This window comes from Macrosteles quadrilineatus, unplaced genomic scaffold (genome assembly GCF_028750875.1).
Source record: "Macrosteles quadrilineatus isolate MER2022 unplaced genomic scaffold, UCM_ALF_1.0 Scaffold_8__2_contigs__length_117827958, whole genome shotgun sequence".
Lineage (NCBI taxonomy): Eukaryota > Metazoa > Arthropoda > Insecta > Hemiptera > Cicadellidae > Macrosteles > Macrosteles quadrilineatus.
This window is the reverse complement of record NW_026542601.1, coordinates 19,659,400-19,673,942: the sequence shown is the minus strand read 5'-3', so window position 1 is coordinate 19,673,942 and position 14,543 is coordinate 19,659,400. Positions and strand designations below refer to the sequence as shown.

General features: G+C 29.9%; 1 pseudogene; it reads left to right on the top strand.

Moving 5' to 3' along the window:
• LOC129000237 (uncharacterized) overlaps nt 1-12,978 on the top strand; it is a 31,451-nt pseudogene extending 18,473 nt beyond the window's left edge.
• The last annotated feature ends 1,565 nt before the right edge of the window (nt 12,979-14,543 follow it).

Genomic DNA, 14,543 nt, shown 5'->3' with positions numbered 1-14,543 from the left:
AAGACTACAAGATCACGCCACTCATCTCCATTTATACTTGGCTTAAAATACCCACTTTGTATGGTCACAATTTCATTGAAAAGTATTAAAGTATTACTCGTTAGGAGCAGTAGGTAAAATGTTCAAAAACCACAATTTGATTGAGTAACACCCATTTTTACAAACTATTCATAATTATGACAGATTAATTTATTTTAAGACGCTGCATTCCATTATTGGTTATTTAATTTCGAATATGGAGATTCGATTCGCAAATATTAAACCTAATAAATTTTAAAGTGCTTTGATGCCCAATCATAAATCCTTTGTAGCCTCCATACAACCAACTGATATAGCCTATTCACTGGACTTAATACTGTATGTCCTTTTTATGGTCGTGTTTACAGTTACGTATAAAAAGTGATTGCCTGATCTCTTGCTTTCTACAAAAATTGGAAAACCGTACGATTTCCTTTTCAATTCCTTATTGTATCACGAGTGGGTTATGGCATACTTTTGTTGTTTCGTTGTATTCAAATATTGATTATTAAAAAAGCTATTATTAGTATTAAAAGCAACGGTTAAATGATTTAATTAGAATACAAAATTTATATTATTTTTAATGAATATAAAACGTTGCTATTAAGTCCAATATTACGTTGTGCCTTGAATTATTAATATATTGGCCATCGATGAGTTAAGGCTTAAAAGTATCAACTAAATTCTTCAGCATGATAAACCATTCTATAATTAATTACGTTTCGGGTTATATGTAGCAATGTAATTTTTAAGTCCACGTAAAGATAAAATAGTCATGAAACACAACACAATACAGAAATTGTGTTAATAGCAGTAAATAGGTGTGTTTCCGATGTTAAAATCCCTTAGGTGGCTATCCGATAGATAATTTTATTCTTTAGGCTTATAATTTTGTATTTTGCTTGAAAAAAAAAACAAATTACATATAACTAGAACATTGTCAATGTGTAGGAAATAATGATTTAGTTTTTCATGCTAGCAAGGAATAATTCTATTTTAAAGTTAGTACAACACTTGATGACTATTCAAATAAACTTTACAAAGGCCTTATGGTATTCAAACGCAGGTTTTTCAGTACACAGAATTAATATTCTGTTAAAATGTTGCTTCCATTTAATAATGCATGGCTGAAACTGAAATTTCACTAATATAGAGAAATTTAAAGTAAAAAGCGTTGTCATGTGTTGTATGATGTTCTGCCACACATGACATAGGTAATTAAAAAAGAAATCATGAGGCTTAGTCACTGTGAAAGTTAATTTGTTTTCTAATCAACAAGGTCTATTTTAATGAGAAGATAAAAAAGGTACATACCAATCAAGGTTGACATATTTGACAATTCATAAAACATGTTGACGTTCGCTTAGCTAAATGTCCAACCACTCTCTAAAACCTTTTTATGTTTACTCCTCATAAAAAAGTAATCTTACTTCCGTAAAGCTGCTTTTAAGTATCTTTATATAGGTGAATTGTTACTTACACATACCTACCCATGTTACTAAATAGGTTCAGGTATTTTGAAGATGTCGATATACTATTTTCGTTCGTTTTACATTCAGCAGCTACTTGCACTATCACGGATTAATATAGTTGCGTAGTGTCAGTATTCCTAACAGGTTTGAAATATTATTTCACATATGAGATTGGTGAACATTAGTAGCTACGCTATTAGCCTCAGCTTAAAGTGTTGATTATTATGTTGGAAATAAATTCAAGTAAACGAATTGTTTGGTGGACTATTTTAAAGCAAATACCTTTTTTATATAAAATGGGAGGCAGACTAAACCATACAAACATGTCAGGTTGGTGAACCAGAAAATTAAACCCAGCGTGGTCACCGTCCATTAGAGTGCTTTATAAAACGTTTCGTGCTTTAGTCTTTTGATTAAAATAGTGTTTACTTTGTGAAGAGTATGTTGTACTTAAAATAGATACATTATTGAACTATGACCTTAATCAAAATACACCAACAAAACAACGGGTGTTAATGTGTTTTGTGAAAATACAGTGAAATAAAAACAAAATTGTAACACATTTCACAAATTTTTTACTTCCTTTCACTTTGAACATATTTGAAAGGTTAATTAAACATTGTGGACGTGTTTTTTTTTTTTTTTACATAGGTACTGTACTCAAGTATATTTAGTTTATATTGTTTATTAGTTATGTGATTTGGACGGTTATACATAACCATATATCAACGTAATAATGGTGATTATTCAGGTAATAGATGTATTTACTTTCAATTTTTGAAATTTATAACTTCATTGTTACAATAAAATCATACTGGAATCTCGTATTATATACCATAAACACTATCGTTGTCTTTCAAAAACCGAATAAATTTTATAAAACAATTTCATGTTGTAGGACAAAATAATGTAATATGACGTCTCTTTTTTCTAGATATTTCAATTTATTGCAGGTTTAATGTAAAACTTTTTTCAAGCTTCGACTCAAAACACTTTTCAGTTTGAAGACTTTTCAGTTTGATAAATGTGCTTTATTGTTTCATTAATAACATCTGTTTGCCCTAGAGTAACACACAATTTTATTATATTTTAGAAAGACTTAAATCAACTTGTTAATCTGAAATATTCGTTTTACCTTACCACTTGCTACTCATTTTACCATAATCTGAAAACAACTTCCTGCTTCGTCATTATCGTAAATCCTGTCAACAACAAAAAACTGCGTAGTCAAAAAATTTAAATTGCTGCTTTAGAGCTTTCCAATAACGTAAAACTATGTTTAATACAATTTACTATAGGGAATGAGTTACATAAGGTGCACTGTAATAACAGAGTCGAAATATTTAAGTTATAAAAGATGATAAAAGTTAAATTGTATAAAATAACATTACTTACTTCCCTAATTAATTGATTAGGGAAACCTTTGATTCCAAGCTATTTTCAATTTTAATGCAATCATAAAATATAATCAGTTATGTGGCCATTTGTAAATGTACTGTTTATTATAGAACGGCAAACTAGTAAATCTTCTTTGTTCCAAATGTTGTTTGTACACCTTTTTAACTTATTTATAACTTATCACCATCGAAAAAGACAAGTTCTATTGCCATTTATTGAATATATTTATTTAGTATAACTAATGATATGGAGTGTAATTTAGAGGTATTAGATGATATAGTACATTCATTGGGTCTGATAATTCGTTACCGATCATCACTGACCCTCTTTTATATGTATTTACCATCTTGTTAGTCAACATTATAAGTGTAAAAATATTATGACCTTATTTATATACAAAAATGGAAGATATCAAGCTAAAGAAATGGAACAAAGTATTCTCTAGACTCCTTTGTACAGTTCTTTATATCAGGTAGCCTAACGATGTCTTCTGGCTCATATAGTTTTAAAGCAGTGTTTTCTCGAAGAAGGAAAATTTGTATGCACAACAATATAAGCAGTTGTTGAAAGGTTTACCAAAACAATGAAATAAATAAACTGAAAATGCAACTATCAGATAGCTGGCAAAAGGGGTCAACATCTTTAAAAATATTTCATATTTTTTTTGGGGGGATTCAAGTCTGAACAGAACCACATATAAACAGTATATAAAGCCCATGAGTTATTAATGTAATGCAATGGCTTGGATGAAAATACTTTTGTTCAAAAAATTTGTAGGTTAACAAAGTTAATTAGTTGTAATTAAGTTGAAATTGTATTTGAAATGTAAATGTTTTAAATGTAAAAGTTTAGAATCTATCAAATTGTTTAAATATGTTTAAGAAAATATCATAATGAATAAGATACACACTAGTTTTTAGACATTGAAAAAATATTATAAAATTAATATTCTTAGATATATTAAAGTTTCGATAAAAATGAATAATTAGCAATGCATCGAAAAACGTGTTGCTTGGATATCAGAAGTAAATTTTACTTAATGTTCAACTTTACTTTAGGTTGCCTTAATAATAAAGTTTGAAAATACTCCTCAATTTGACTAAGCTGTCATGATTAACTACTCAAATGACGTTAAACTAATAATATATATTCATTTTGCTTTTTGTTGGATTTTTTCGTTATATTATCCTATATCATATAATATTAGCTACAGCCTCTATTACACGTTTACGTTTTTGTTAGATTTTTTATATATATATAATATAAGTGAAAGATAATAACATTTGACAAATATTTTCACTATCCACCATAAAAAATAAAAGTAAATAGACAGCTAAAATAAGTGCAAGCAATGAACCAACGTCCGAATGGCCATAACAGTTCGTCCTGACTTTTATGTCCTCACTGGCTTTGTCCGCTTTTAATATCAGGTAACAAAACATTTTCTTCCAGTAAAGCGGGTCAATAAATTCAGAATGTAGACCTTCAATTTATTTGTATCATTATAAGGCATACACATTAACAGCTTTTAGATGCGTCGATTTGTAAAATACTTTAAACGATACTGCCAATAGTTGCTGTTAGATTATAAGATATAGTTGATACGTTTTAAAAAATCTTTGGTGATGTACTTTTCTAATGTATGGATTAATGAGATATATGTAACTGGAAAGAAAGTATTCATTATTTATTTTATTAGAGTGCCAAATGCTTGGAAACGACCTCAAGTAAAAAATGCTGAAATTAGTTTTAAAATAGTTACAAATATGTTATTGGATAACGGCATCTAATAAGAATTATGAATCGGTTATTCTTAGAGTTTACGTTGACAAGTGTTTGACTCAAAGTTTACCATATTAATTAGATCGTTAATAAAGTCTTTAGTGTATAAATTTTGTGAAAAATGCTAGTCGTATTATTTATTGTGATTCATAGTATTTTTAATCATAAACAAACGTCCAATTCTGTATAAATCTAATTTTAACTTTATTTTTAAATCGTTACAAAATACGTATAGGTTTAAGGTTAAAGTTATACTCAAAACAAACATTATGTAATAAGGCACGTTATTGGGCAAATGTAACCGTTTCCAAAGGATATCATGACAGTTATGTACCCATAAACGGCAGATAGGCTCTAAACGAGTAACTTATCTTTACATTTGCTTCTCTATTGGAACATTACCTGCAGATAGCCTAATGGTTATAGGTTTTCAATCGTTTGAAAAACTGAAACTGGGCTTATCTCAAACATAAATGGATAAATCCATAATTTGGCATTGGCGTGGCCAGGGTATGTTTCTTGGACAAAGAAAAATGTAAAAAGTTATTAAATTAATTAGTTAAATGAGGGCTACAAAATTCACTTTCTTCTACAACATAAGTGTTAAGAATTTCATAATTTCAACATCGCATTATTTTGATATCAGCTAAAACAATACGCTAGTATGCAGGGGAAGATAGAATAGAGTAAAAAAAAACTATTTGTTTGGGTTGAAATAAAAATATTACCCTACATAAAGAAAACAATTACCTCCGTTGCGTCAAGGCATATATTAAGGTTTAAACCGGTTCAATTAATCTGTATTGACACAAAATCAATAACGTATGACTTATCATATATTACTGACCGGATCTTGATTAAAGCCAGAGTCTAATCTGAGAGCTGGAGGCAATGCGGTTGACCCTTATCATAGGTTATAACTGGACTGTGGTAGACAGAGTATCAGGATTAACACCAACTTCATTTTAAGGCTTGATTGCACTTTAAGAATTCAAACTCGGTGGTTTGTTTTACTAAAGAAGTGTTTAAAATAAATGATTGTACAAATGTGGAAATGGTTTGACCATATTTTATAGTGTTATTTAAGTTCTATAACATTTCAAGCCATGTATTACTAACTGGTCAGGTAATGTAATGTTTAATGAGGATTAAAATTGCAATAAGTTTTATTAAATACTTAAATTAACATTGGTTGACGTTTAATCTTTTTACTTTCGTACGTCCATTATTATAAATAATTAAATGACAACATAAATATAACAATAACAATGTATATAAAGTCAAGTAGAAATTGAATTTAGATTAAATATATGTTGAGGAAGGAATATGTATGCCTAAGTCGTAACTAAGCAGTTAAGCTTACGGTTCAGTTTGATTAATCCCACTGATAACAATGTGGGACAGAAATAAAATGCCAAAGTTTACAATTTATTGTTATACTAATTAATTTAATTATACTCAGATAGTAACGGACAAACCAGTCAACGCTAACATTTGTTTATGGAAAAGTACGCAGCTAAAATCAAACGGTTATTTGCTTGAACCACTTTAGCTTAGACAAAGCCCAGTATCAAACCCTCAGACTCTACAGAGAGTTGACTGCTACAAACTGCTCCCTAAGGAGCTTCCTTGCCGAACCTCTCCCAGGGGCGATATAGTCCCAGATAACGTAAACTCAAGAAGTACTAAAACAAATTTAACAAAAAAATTAAGGAAATTGTTAGGCCAGTAGTTTGGGCACGGGAGATTTAAACAATTTTTACTATTCTTGGATTTAATTTTCATTAATTTCAGCCCAATACAACGAAATTGTCCATGAAGCTGTAAAAGATGTTTGTTAGATTTATGCATGATCGTTGTATTAATTCTATGGCTTTTATTGTAGCCAACATATTATTAATAGTCTTGTAACGCAATACGAATTGATTTACTTTGACGTACACTAGTAAAAAATTATGAACAAATGCTATGTGTTATTTTAAAGGTTTTGTATGTTTGATCCTACTAACTATATCCTAACCTCTTATATTTTAACAGATATTGCCCCTGCTAACTCCTCCTTCTAATCGAAATTTTGCACATTTTTTAGCTGTTTGTATCATCTTTAAATCAGTCTTAACATGGCCCCACCATCTCTGGTTTATCTATGGTTATACTTTCATCACTTCTTTATTTTATAGCATTTATTTTAATTTCTAAAATTGTGTACAGCTCTCTTCTGATTCTTTATTTTGTAATCGCCTGCAGTTTTCATCTACCTATTTCTCAACATTATAAGCTTTTTACTTTCTTCTCGTACAGTTCAATTAAGAACCTGAAGTATTGATAAGGTTTTCCTCAAAAGTTGTATTTGAATTATATATATCGGACAAACCACCTCAAAACCGCCTCTTAGATTTTTAGAACACAAGATAGTGTATAAATCCACCAACATAGGTTTTTAACCTAAGGTGGTTATTGTTTTTTTTTCTTTTTTTCATGTGTAAATATATTTTTGTGTTTGTTTGTTGTATGGAAAAAACAATAAAGATTTCTTTAAAAAATTGTTATATTTAAGGGTGGATTTAACTAAAGAAGAGACTCAAACATTTTTTTAAAAAACAAACTTCCAAAATATTTGTCCTATATTAAATAGTTTACAACTGTAAGTAATATTATCAAAAGCATGGCTTTAAACGCAAAATACAAAGTTTAGAATACCATTGACATCTAGAGGCTCTTATTATTTAAATTAAGAAAAAGTATATTGTAACTCTTTATTACAAGAAAATTAATAGTGGCAATAGCAGATGCGTCTCTTATAGATAGAATATTTGTTTGCGACTTTCGGCTTGGAGCTAGTTTTTAGCTTTATTGCTCTCAGATGCCAAACTCATGATCATTAGTCATTTGACTTTATAAATTATTGCCTGAAGCAAAAGGTTATGTAAATATAATAAAGGATTAAAGGAATAAAGGATGCAAATTTAATCAGTGCATTTCGAGTTGAAATCCATTTCACTGTTATTGATAGTTGTTGTACTATAGTTTAAAATAAACACACTGACTGTATACTTGTTAACAGGATTTTCGATCTGAAATAACCTTTTCCAACCTAACAAGTAATGAAATGTAAATAAAAGTAAATTGTGTGTTTTTTATAGCTTGCACAAAACAAAACAAGGGATTTTCACTAATGCATTCTTCAGTTTATAGTTATCTATTATTCTAATTCCGTAAGGAATTTCTTGTGCACAGCAAAACTCTTTTATTTATTAACCGATTTTGATGATTGATGTGTCAAATTAAAGGGAATTATCTGCTGAAGTCATGGAATAATTTTTGTCACGTTCAGTTCAATGTGCTTCGCCCCATTGGACTTTAAGGTTTCCATTTATTTTTAAATATAAGTGAATATTTAGTTAATTTTATCAAACATATGATTCAAACTATTTTTGTAGAGTGTTATATACTTATTAATTATTAATAGGTTTTTATTTTGAATATACCTTTGAATTTCTTTCTTTTCTCTTTAGTTTCCTACAGCTCAAATATTTTTAAGTAACTATGATCTTATATTTCATTAATGGACTGATCAGTTATAAAACATGTTGATGTATCAAACATATGACATGCCCATTTTTCAATTTATTTCAATAATTTAAAGTTATAATGAAATCAACATGTTTAATTAGTTTAGAAACATAGTTTCACATTGTTTTAAACATTAACTGTAAAATAAAAAAATATTGAAGCTATAAATGTGTATAATAAACAATGCAGTAACGTGGAAAGCTGCAACTGTGGAAAGCTGCAACTATTGACGGACAATAATTCCAACAAAAACATGTTGAAAACATAATTATCTCTTCTAAATGCGTGATATTAATAACAAACTGTGTTAACTAGAACAAACCTATTATTAATGTTAATGAACATAAAAATAATGCAAATATATATCAAACTCAATAATTATTACTGTCTTCTTTATATATGCTATCATACAACAGAAACTAACAAATCAATGCAATTAAAATGTATATAAACATAAAAATAACCAAGGAATCAAGGCTTGGTACACTCACACTTCAGAGAAGATTTCAAGTACACAGTAACTTTCAAAAGAGAGTTCTTGAGCACCTTTTTTCACCTACGTTTTTCATAATTAGTTCAATCCCCCGATATAACTGTTTCACTGAGTTTAAATTCTATAAGGATTTTCATTCTGATAACACTATTTTGTTATTTCTATGTCACTGAATACAATGTGGTGGCTAATGTTTTTACTAATCAAATAAAAAAACACACAGTTACGTTTACATTTGTTAAACAACACATATATAATATTACCGTAAGGTTACGAAATACAATCAGGGACACAAAATAAGGAAAAAGACCTTAACATGGATTCTAGGATTCCGATGGATTCCTACACGTAGCCTCTAACTTGGACACAGTTTAAAAATATGTGAATAAGATAAGAAATATGCTTACTAAACCGAAATCGTTTGAACATATTTTACACTCCGTAGAAATAGAATTTACATAAAACTCAATAGCTTGGAAAAACGAGTATTACAAACGGACCCTTGCAAACTCAATATACTGAATGCAATCTTGGGGGATTCCCTCCTCGGTATAAGTTTTGTAGCATAAAGGTTTCCAAGGACACTGAAAAGCTATTTGTTATATCCTGGCTGTTGCCCTGGGCTTTGCAATCTATGGGCCTAGTTCATTAAGCGTTATAATATTAATTTATTTTATACGTATATCTAGTTATTACTATATTGATGAAAGATTATATGTCAGGTATACGTATAGAAGTTTGTGGATAAAATACACACTGAAGGTGACAATTAAGTTTACTTTTTTATGTACATTTACGTTCAACATTGATATGTCAGATGAAAATATATGACAGAGTGAAAAAATCTTTTACCTACGACCGTTTTTAAAGTAGCCATTTCAGTCCAGTTCTTAGAATTGAAAAGTTTCACTTTACAGCTGTTTACTTTCATATCCGCATAGTTTTATTTCATATCCGCATAGTTTTCTCATATCCACACAGGTAACGGACCAATGAGGTTCAAGTATTGAGAGAAAAGAATTAAAATTGTAATGCTTCGAACGTCAACTAATCAGCTGATGAGCTGATCAGTTGACCAATTTAGTTGTTGATCCGACTTGTTCATGTTGATACTCGCGTATTCTTAATTAAGTTGGTGGAAGTCCAAAAATAAATTAAATATTTGCCGAATTGTACCTGAAACAATATTATTTATGGTAAGAATGCTGCTAGCAATGTAATATTTAACGAAGTTTAACAAACACGTAATTACAGGAAATCAGCTGATTATACAACAAGTCGTTGCATCACTTTCAGTGGCAATGACAATACACGAAAACATAACCTCTCTAAAAAGTTATAAGTAGTTATTGTTAGTAATTAAATCCAGATTGATAGTAATTAAAAAACGGTCGTAGGTAAAGTAGTGTACGCAACTCGCGTTAATAGTCTTTACGACACTCGTAGAAGTTTTTAAGGCACTCCCCAAGGCTCGTGCCTTAAATTTTCTATTCGTGTCGTAAAGACTCACTTAACGCAATCGTTGCGTAAACTACTATTTTACCACTTTAGTTCATCTTCTTATAGATCTTCTCTCATAGCTTTATCAACAGAATATTTTTATTATGCAAACTGTTTTATTAGACCCCATCTTAATTTGGTGTAGGATTACGAACAATACTAAAAATTTATTGTAAGTGGTTTAACTTAGCTACTAAATATACAGGGTGAATCTTCTAAGCTGTCCTAAACAGATTACAGACGAATGGCTTGACATACAGAGATGAAACAAAACTTTTCCCCACTAATTCATACCCAAGGAACAACGTAAAAATATTTTTACCATTTTTAAAATACAGGGTGTTCAAGAAACTGGGGGTCATGGGTTCGAATCTCAGAGTTTTCAAATTTAAACATATGTCATGTTATGCATCATTTTAAAGCTCTAGACTAGACAAACAATTTAGTGAAAACAGAACTCATTTATCTTTGTCCATTTCAAAATGGCGGCCATTTTTATAGAAAATATTGATATTTACAGAATACCCTGTATCTTGAAAACCACTAAACTTATTTTCGTTCTGTTTGAAAATTCTTAATCCTCGTAGCTTCAGCTTTAATTTGATATACAACAAGTCAACATTTTAAAAACTAAATATTTTTTCTATGATTTAATTTTTTTTTAAGTTGGTAGCCTTGTAAATGAAAATTTTTAAATGGCAACATATGTAAAATTGTGTATCATTTTTAGGGTCTTGTAAAAAAAAAAAATTTTGACTTTAAACCTACCGTCTATCTTTGGTCGTTTTATAGTTATTAACCAAAAACTCCAATTGCCCATATATTACAGTACTGAAGATTAGTGGATGCAGATTCACTATTCCCATGATACTGTGCGTTTAACATGGGTTTTATATGGGCAATTGGAGTTTTTGGTTAATTACTAGAAAACGACCAAAGATAGACGGTACGTTTAAATTCAAAAGTTGTTTGTTTTTACAAGACCCTAAAAATGATACACAATTTTACACATGTTGCTATTTAAAAATTTTCATTTACAAGGCTACCAACTTAAAAAAAAAATAAAATCATAGAAAAAATATTTAGTTTTTAAAATGTTGACTTGTTGTATATCAAATTAAAGCTGAAGCTACGAGGATTAAGAATTTTCAAACAGAACGAAAATAAGTTTAGTGGTTTTCAAGATACAGGGTATTCTGTAATTATCAATATTTTCTATAAAAATGGCCGCCATTTTGAAACGGACAAAGATAAATGAGTTCTGTTTTCACTAAATTGTTTGTCTAGTCTAGAGCTTTAAAATGATGCATAACATGACATACGTTTACATTTGAAAACTCTGAGATTCGAACCCATGACCCCCAGTTTCTTGAACACCCTGTATTTTAAAAATGGTAAAAATATTTTTACGTTGTTCCTTAGGTATGAATTAGTGGGGAAAGGTTTTGTTTCATCTCTGTATGTCAAGCCATTCGTCTGTAATCTGTTTAGGACAGCTTAGAAGATTCACCCTGTATTTTGCAATATTTATGAAATTAAGGACATGTATAAGTAAATTCCCTACAGAAATATACCAATAAATATTAGTGTTTTAGTTGATAACTTATTTATAATTGCTTCGGGGATTGATACAATTTCCTAACGACGAAAACTCATTTATGAAATCACTTAGACTATTTCTAAAACAAGGTGTTCAGAAATAATTACTAAGGAGCTAGTAAAGAGTTTAGGAAGTCATAACAACCTAATATAAATATTTTGTTGAAATGAATGTACAAATAGAACATTAATGCTCTGCTAGCTCAGCAGAACTAATCACACCACAGAACGACAATGTGGATATTACCATATGTCACATCACACTATGTCATATGGTGACAGTTGTGTGTTTATCTGGACATAATTTCATTAAAAATGTGATGTAGTGGATGATATAGAATAAATACTGTCTAAATGCATGAGGAACTGGGTAAGATTGATACATGACTTTCATAAAACAGCTACTAATTTTGAGCAATCATTTTTCACATGGTGTAAAAAGAATGTATTAAAAAAGTAGTATTAATTAGTCTATCAAGCTGTAAAACAATTCATTTATGACTAATCGTAGGCCGAAATTTTTCATGGTTTCCTAAATAAAGTGCAACCAGAGATTTGAACATCGATGTGATCGCCGGAGCATTAGAGGCGCTCGAGAGTAAGTTCTCACTGCTGGGGATGTCCAGCAGCAAGTCCACGGGCAAGAAGAAAGTGTTCTTGAGAACTTTGCACTCTAAAAGGTTCTCAGGAAAGGAAAGTTTGGCATAGTCATTCTTTGCAAAAAGAAAACAAATGATAGGCTGTATGCCATAAAAATACTGAAAAAGTTATATTCCAGAAAGATTAAGTCGCTCATACATTAACACAGTGCTCAGAACTACAAAGTCATCCTTTCCTGATGTCTCTTAAGTACTCGTTCCAAACGGCAGACGGATTATTTTTGTCATGGAGGACGTGAACGGCGTAAAACTGTTTTTCCATCTGAGTTGAGAACGAGTCTTCAGTGAAGAACGTACTAGGTTTTTTGGAGCCGAAATTATATAAGCCCTCTGTTACCTTCATGAGGAAGGGATAATCTATAGAGATTTGAAACTTGAAAATCTATTACCGGACAAGGATGGCCACATTAAAATAGCTGAATTTGGTCTGCAAAGAAGGCAACAAAGGAGAACTACCAAGACTTTCTGTGGAACACTAGAGTAAATAATCGAATAAAATAATACATCAAAAGGAAAATAAATGTTGCCGTATAGTGGAATAGTGATTAGTGTGGTTAGTATCTAAAGTTGTGTATTTTTTTAGCCACTCAAGAAGATGTGACTATATTTAAATTGAATGAGGCCAACTAATTTTATAACTTGTATACTCTCAACGTCAATACACTTATTTATATCGGGGCTTTAATAAAATTAAGGGCTTTACTTGAATAATAAAATTAAGCTGCAATCACTTACAAATATGAAATACTAATTCAGCAAAGAGAACAATAGGCAGCAATGGAGGAAAATGGTTTTGAAATTATTCACTGGAGTAAAAAGCCACACTGCCTATATTAAACGTTCAACCATCAAAGGCAATTCACTTTCAAAGGGATTTAGTGTCATTTAGGGACGTTGAATGTGTTTTAAAGAGGATTAGTTTTTATTGTCCCTCTTTTTCTCTAATTCTACTTTTCCACTAGCTTTATACTCTTAACAGTTTATGTTTATGCTCCAAACGTTAAGTTAGAATCTGGCCCTTAAAACACATTGGATACTTGGATATTGATACCGAACGAAAAAACGAAAAAATACATCGTCAAATCCTTTTGAAACAATTTAACCTTTTATACTATTTTACAATTAATGTATAAATTATCTTGGTCACAATTAATAAACCAAAGACATTCAAAAAGCCTAATCGTCCCATTGGCTAAATTATAATACTAAACTGTAGTAAGTGCATTATATTTTTCCGTTTTTATGGGCTTGGCCATCCTCGTAAAATTGCTACGATTTGTATGAAGCTCACATAAAACGTGTGAACAAACTTGAAAGTTTTGCACTGATATAAAGGAAAAACATATTTATTGTGTGGTTATGTTTGTCCTAAATTAATAGTTTGACATATTAACCCAATATTTAAAATATTTTTTCAGTATCATCAAATATGGATCACAAAAATTTTTATTAGTGGTAAACACTTATATTTGTTATTGTTTGTTTGTCCCTGAAGAAGGCTAATGCCGAAATATAGAACTTAAAAAAAGTGCGTGATAAGTTTATTTTGGATAATGATTTAGCCGTTTGGCAATTATGAAGAAACAATAATAGTATTTAAGGTTAGGTTAATTTAAAATGTGTTTAATAGAATAAAACTACTTTGTGAATATTAACATTTAAGATAGTTCAGTAAAAATATTGTGTAGGTTTTTATATTTTACTTCTTAATAATTACAGGTATTATTACATATACCACATGTTAAAAAGGTGGTGACATAGTTTACGTAGTTATTTCCTGGGTTGATTTAAGCAAAAAGGTTTATGTAAACATACGTATGTTCTATATAGTTTCGTTTAGCGTCTTGCTGTTAGTAAATGTATTTTACAAAATATTCCAACAATATTATAGGGTTATAAATGTTGTTTTTTTTAAACACATAAAGGCAGGCAGAGGCTAAACCGAACGAGATAGGACACAATATATTTATACAAAACTGTTTGTTTTTTATCCATGGAATCACTAGGTGAATTATTTTATCCCCACCTTTTCTGAAACCCCTATAGATA